This window comes from Tupaia chinensis, unplaced genomic scaffold (genome assembly GCF_000334495.1).
Source record: "Tupaia chinensis unplaced genomic scaffold, TupChi_1.0 Scaffold143766_1, whole genome shotgun sequence".
Classification (NCBI taxonomy): domain Eukaryota; kingdom Metazoa; phylum Chordata; class Mammalia; order Scandentia; family Tupaiidae; genus Tupaia; species Tupaia belangeri.
Genome location: NW_006203615.1, coordinates 80,290 through 87,516, shown reverse-complemented (window position 1 = coordinate 87,516; position 7,227 = coordinate 80,290).

The window sequence follows — 7,227 nt, the reverse complement described above, 5'->3', positions numbered from 1 at the left end:
CAGCAATAAGCTTTTGTTGTCAAGAGCCACTAAGATTTGGGGGCTATTTGTTATGCAGCATAATCTACTGGGATGTGACAAGCACAATCACTCTCAAATCTAACATGGCTTTTTTGGGGTACACATAGCCCACATTTTCTAATTCTGTGTTTTGTTAGCATCTGCAGTTTACTTTGTTTAAAAATGAACTCATTAGAGCTGTTTCTTTTTTCCTTCCAAAGAAGTTCCTCCTTTTGACTTCCCTGTTTCTATAAATATGACCTTGATCCTTGAAATGACTTGAACTTCAAATCTTGGAATCAGTTTCTAATCTCCCTCTCCTTCTTTCTACTTCCACATTTAGTTAACTGTGAAGACTGTTGATTTTTTTTCTTTTTTTCATTAAATGTTTATAAAATTATAACAAATATTATGAAGCCTACTATATATGTAGCATGGTCCTTGTCTCTGTGAGGTTTATACGTGAATAGCCCCTGCCCTCAAGAAGGTTTCAGTTAGTTCTGGGAGTAAGATCATAAAGATGACTTCAACACCATACAATTCAGGCTATGATAAAATTATCTTGTGGTGAATAGGAGAGGCAGGTAACCCAGCCTGGACATTCACAGAAGGTGGCCTCCGAACATGGTACCTGAGCTGGCATTTCAGGAATGAGTAAGCAGTACTGAAGAAAGAAGGGTGCGGGGCATGACAAACTGACAGACTGTTCTGAGGAGAACCAGGAAGTCATGATCGAGTGTGATGGCTTTGGAAGCTACATGTGGTACAATAATGTCTGAGCATAAAACTGTGTAGCAAGGGGTGGTAGGAGAGGAGGGGGGAATGAAGAAGGTTCTAGGCTATGGAAAAGTTTTTGTATTCTGTTACATGGATTAGAGTTCAGCCTATGGAATTTGAGAAAATGAGACATGGTCACATCTTTCAGTAGCAGAAAGGGTGGATTATCTTTAACTTTAAAAACGTTTGCTTATGTCTCCTGAGAGAGACAAAAACAGAAACAGACACAGAGAGACAGCACTTCTAGCAGCATATTGATGTCTCAGTCCATCCCCGGCTTTAGACAGCCCTGGATCAGAGGCACATATGTCTAGCATACTCAGGGAAGAGAGTCATCCCATATAGGTCACCCTTGCAGAGTGTCATATTTCAGTGCTAGACCATCACCCAGGCTGGCCCCCTATGTTTTGTTCTTTACTCATAACAGAGCACATGCATATGTGCGTGAAAGTGAGAGAGGGAGGTGGGAGAAGATGAGCACAAGGTCTCTTTCTTTCAATCCTCCTACCCCTCAGGAACTGGAAATCATACATGCCTGGTGTGTTCCAGGCTTACTAGGTTGGGGATTTGAACTACAGTTACCATATGGGATCTGGAGCAGTGTATTACTATGATATCACAGAGCTGTTTTGGGGTCCCCCTACCCGCTTCTATTTTAAAATTTAATTAAAACAGAAAACATTTAATAGCATCTTTTTTTTTTTTTTGAGAGGTTTTTTCACTATAGGGCGTGTGTGCTCGCCAGACAGACACAGAAAGGGAAAAATCACCCCCCAGGGGAGAAGGCCACGCCGCAATCCCTTCTCCTCCATTCTCCTCTCAGGACCTTGGGCACACACACACACGCACCCGGCGTGAGTTTTAAGCCACCGGGTCCAGGACACGAACCACAGTCGACTACGTGGGAGTCCAGCAACATAGCCATTACGCTAACTGCTGGTCCCAATAGCATCTCTTACATGCCAGAAACTATTCTAAGTGCTATGCAAACATTATCTCATTTAACTCTCTTAACAGCCTCAGGAGATAGTTACTACTATGATTGATCATTTTACATATGAAGAAATAGAGGCAGAAAGAGATGAAGAAGATTGCCATGGTCATTCAACTGAGAAGTTTGAGAACTTGGACTCGAACCCAGACAGCTTGGGTTCAAATTTAGATGTTGAACCAGGACCCTATTGTGCTATAGATGGACGTGGACGTACTGGTTAGATAGTGATTGCAAAATGCTAGATGAGCAAGGTAGGGATAGCATGGTTTTCGTGAGGGGTTAGAACCATGAAATGTTTGTGTTTGGATAAGATTTGAGGTTAATCAGTTGCAGAAGGGCTCAACAGAGAATGGATTCACACTTGATTTGGATTTTTCTGAGTTAGTTATTATCCTAGGTGGTATTATAAATGAAATGTATATGGAAAATAAGATGAAGAGCAGATGTGGGAGTGACATAAATTCTGTTCGGGGTATGTTGAGTACAGAAAGCCAGAAGAGAGAATTGATTTGGAGGCAAGCCTCTATTATCACTACTTAATAGTGATACTTAATACTACTTGGTTCAGGTACTTAAATCTTGGACCTGAAGAGCATGGTGGTGGCCTGCTAAAAGACTCCCCTACTCATTCTTCCATCCCTATTCCAGCAAAATCTGCCCTCTGCTTTAGAGCATTCTGAATTGCGCCATTTTAATTATGGCATTCTTCACATCACAGAATTCCAAGGCTCCAGAGCATGGTGGTGGCCTGCTAAAAGACTCCCCTACTCATTCTTCCATCCCTATTCCAGCAAAATCTGCCCTCTGCTTTAGAGCATTCTGAATTGCGCCATTTTAATTATGGCATTCTTCAGTGGGGTTTCAAGGCTCCCCAGTACTTTCCTTGTGCCTCTTCAGTGGGGTTTCAAGGTCTCAGAAGATCAGTCTCCACCTACATTTCTAGTCTTGCTTACCCTCCATTCCCAGGCAAAGCCCATCTTCCAGCTTTATGCTCAACTGTTTCTTGGCTTTCCATAGTTTTGTGATTTTAATTCATGTCACTTCTCTCTTCCAATGCCTAACTAATAGAACCTACTCTTATTTCAAGACTTACACAAAATACCCTTTCTTCCATAATCCTTCCCTAATCACTCTAGGTTGAATGGTCTTTCCCTTCTCTCAAATCCTACTGTTATATACAGCTGACATCACACTTTTTTTTTTAAATTTTTTTCTTATTTGTTTTTTTATTTTTTTAGAGAGATGTTTTTTTCTATAGGGCATGTGCACTCACCAGAGAGACAGAGAGACAGAGAGACAGAAAGCAAGAAACCCCCCCCTGCCCCAGAGGGGATGGCCACACCACAATTCCTTCTCCTCCATTCTCCTCTCGGGATCTTGGGCATGCATGCACACATGCCCAGTGTGAGTTTAAGCCACCGGATCCAGGACTTGAAGTGTGGTCAACTATATGCAAGTCCAGTGACGTAGCCATTACGCTAATTAATGGTCCAACATCGTCCTTTTTATAGGCCTCTGTATTGCTGCTATTTACTTAAGGGATTCATTTGCCATTTCAAGACTAAAATAGTTTGTGCACATTTTATATTCCCTCTTTTTAAATTTTTTTAAATTTAGCTTTATTTATTTTAATTTGACCAGAGAGAGACAGAGTGAGAGAAAGGGAGAGAAAGTGAGAAAGCAAGCTGCCGAGTCCAGGACTTGAACTGCAGTTGGCCATATGGGAGTCCAGCACCTTTAACCACCACACCACCTGCTAACCTCCTCTCTCTCTCTCTCTTTTTTTTTTATAAGCATGTATTAAATGAATACATTCATTGAGAACCAAATGAAAAATCATGTCTTTGGGTGCACCGAATTTAACAGCTTAGTTTGGGACTTTATAGACAAATACCCATATTTTTTCTGCTCAATTTTATTAGAAGACATCCCAGTTTACCTTGTTTATATTTCTATTATCTCAAACATGATATGAGATGAACAAAGAAGACGAAAGAATCATATCTATTCAATACTCTTCAAAAGTTCCACCAGATTTAAAAAGCAGAATGTTAAGATGATGGTTACTTACCTTGTGAAGAAAAGATGTTAGAAGAAGCAACATAATAGTAGATGCAGGAAGAAGAGAGAAAGAGCATTGACCTCCACCTGAGTTCTCAACCTCAGAGATCTGTGTGGCCACATCAGCCCTCCTTTCTACGAAACATGGATCACATCCTGGTGGTACCAGTCATCACAAACCAAGATGCACATTGGGTAAAATGTTGTAGGCGTGATTATTTTACACAGTTATTTTAATTGTCAAATATGCCAGAATAGCATCCCTAAACTAGACAACAAGTGACATGGGAGCAGAGAGTTTTGTCTGGGCTGTGAGTTCCCTGCAGAACCTGGAGGAGATGCTTTGTAGAGGTTGACTATGTGAATCACAGTCATCCCTAAAATCCCAGGCATATTTCTCAGGGTTAAAATCTTCTGTGACAAGAAAATAGTACTCCAAGTGAACTGGTGATTTTAAATCGTGGGCCAGTTGGTACCACCGTGGTAAAATGCAAGGCAATGTTCTGCAAGGATGACTCACAGGGAAGGATTCTGGGTTTGCGTCCAGAGACCTCCCTAAGAACACAGGGCATGCTCGTACTTGTGATCTGGCAGTGGCTGAGGCTGGAGGTGGATTGTGGCCTCAGGACCTTGTTGGGGGTGTTGTCTGTTTGTCCCTGTCTCTGTCTCTCTGTGTGTCTTTTGCTCACGAAATAAATAGCCAGGCAGGAGAAGTGTGAATAAATTCCATGTTTTAAAATAACTTATGGATTTCTTTTTTTTTTTATCCTAGGTTATTCTTGGAGAAGATGTGAGTGCGTGTGTATGAAAGAGATTCAGTTCTAGTTGTCTACACAGCCATGCATGCCTTCTCTATAACAGTGCCAAAGACATTTCCCTTTTCCACATCTGTATTTAAATGAGGCACTAGCTAAAATCAGGTATCATTATCCTAAGCCTCAGCTCACAGTTAATGAAAGAGCCAGTATGAATTATTTACTGAATGTCATACTTCAGGTTTTAAATTCAATATATTGTGATCCAGAGCCTACATAATTTAAGAGGCAGACAAATTACAATATGGCACCTGCCCATGCTTCTCCATTCGGTCATTTCTGCAGCCTGGGTTAAAATCTCCCTCACATCAATATTTTAGCAGAGACCCTCTGGGTTCTCTCCTTTGAAATAAGCCAATATCCAAAAACCTACCAGGGGAAGTGATCCATTTAACTTAGGACAAATCTCATATGTTGAATGATTTAACAGTCTACCTCTAAGCTTCAATTAAGCCGCAGAAACATGTTGTGAGCAGAGGGATCAAATGTGAGAACAGAAAGTCTCCCCAATGAGCGTTACTCTCTTTCTTTTGCTGTCTTTGGGTCACTGCTCTTGGCGTGCTAAACTTTTTCTTTTGCACTTAACTCCCAGTCTGTTCCCCTCTTGTGGGCCAGAATCCATTCTGCCTGTTTTGCCCGCTACTTTGCTCTTTCTTTTTCCTCTGTTTTCCTTCCCATTAGTAATTATTTATTAGTCTCTGAGGTGCAGCCCAGGATTTTTCACGCCATTTCTCCCACTTCCTCCAGCCCATCGGAGGGGAGAGTAGGCTCTGACATGCCCGATATGTGGATCTGGAGCAGTTCGCTGGAAAAGCTATACAATTACTGGCTCCCTGGCATAGTTTCCTCTGAGCTTTTTTGGCCAAGAGGGACCGGCTGAAGAGGAAGTGTGGTTCGATGCTTAGAACACACAGTGGTGGAGAAGTCTAGGCCTGGCTCTGTGTCCTGGCTCCCCCAACAACTCCATGTCTGAAAGCAGTGTGCCCCTTAAGCAACTTCTTTTTGTTGCTCGCCCACTCTCTCCCTCTCTTTCTCTTTCTGTCTCTGAAGTCAAGAAGAGAAAACTTTGTTGCCAACAAACAACCATCTCACCTGGCGTAAGTGAGTGTAAGACCGGCAATGATCCATTGAGCCTGCAAGGAACTAAAACTGATGTTTTTAAGATGTAGTGACATCCTGAGTTGAAAGTACCATTTTATCATTCCTTGGAGATTAATTTCTTGCATGAGTATGGGTAGAGAGAGCTGGTATCACCAGAGCAATTAGTTTTCACACTTCCCTTTTCAATCTGTAACTATCCTGCCTATTTTTAGAGTAGTGCTTCCAGAATTTTAATTAGCAAATATATTACCTGAGGATCATGTTAAAAGGCTAATTTTAAGCTGATCTGGACTAGAGGCTAAGATCCCACATTTCTAACTTCTTTCCATGCAATGCCTGTCCTGATCTTTAGGTCACGCTTACTGAAGCCAGGTATTAGTGAACTCCAGCTCCCAGCTATATCCTTCCCCACCATGTCTGGACTGTCTTCTCTGATCAGTCTCTTCTTTCCTACACCCTCCAGTTAAGCTTCCTGAGCCTATGTCCATCTGTCTCAGATCCTCTGAGCTGCTGCCACGATGGGGAACAGGTTCTAGGTTCCAAAGCTACATCCTTGCTCTGTGTTAAAAAGCTCACCCCACTTTGAAGTGCAGGCCTATGTCACCACTTCCCTGCCCTTGTCACTGTCACTTGTGATCTGATCCACCTCAGTGATTTGGTAGAGATCAACACTTGAATCAGAACCATCATCTCCAATCCACCTCTTACAATCAGTCTACAAATTCTATCCAAGTCCTGCCCTCACAATTTCTATACCTTTGAAAAAAATTAAAAGGGGGACCAGTAGATGGCATAATGGTTATGTCACTGAACTCCTACACAACTGACTATGGTTCAAGTCCTGGATCTGGCTGCTTCAAACTCATGCCAGGCGCATGTGCGTGCTTGCCCAAGATCTGGAGAGGAAAATAGAGAAGGGATTGCAGTGTAACCATCCCCCCAGGGGTTGATTTCTTGCTTTCAATTTCTCTGTTTGTCTTTCTGGCTTTCAATTTCTCTGTTTGTCTTTCCCTCAAAAATAAAATAAAAATGAACTTTACTATAGTTATGCTGCTGTGCTGTGTAACGTTTATTTAAATGTTCCCAAGACAAAGTAACGATGGATATTTGAGGTGACGGATGTGCTAATTACCCTGATGGAATCATAATGTATTCTATTCACATGTTGAAAATTGCACTGTATCCCATACAAGTGTACAATGATGTGTTAATTAAAAATAAACTTTTTAAAGATTAAATTTTTTTTTAAAAAATGAACTTCACTTCCACTCCACTGCACTACTACTCTTAGAGCCACTCCCTTCACTTGGCTGCTACCCAGAACTGCTATGTATCAGAGAACTTAAACCCTGATACCCTACTCCATGACCTCTTGCCCTCTCCAGTCTTTTCAGCTCTCCTAATAGGCTCCTTGTTCTTTCGGTGCCACCATCCATGATGTCCCACTGTCTCTTGACCTCTTGCCTTTGTGTGTATAGC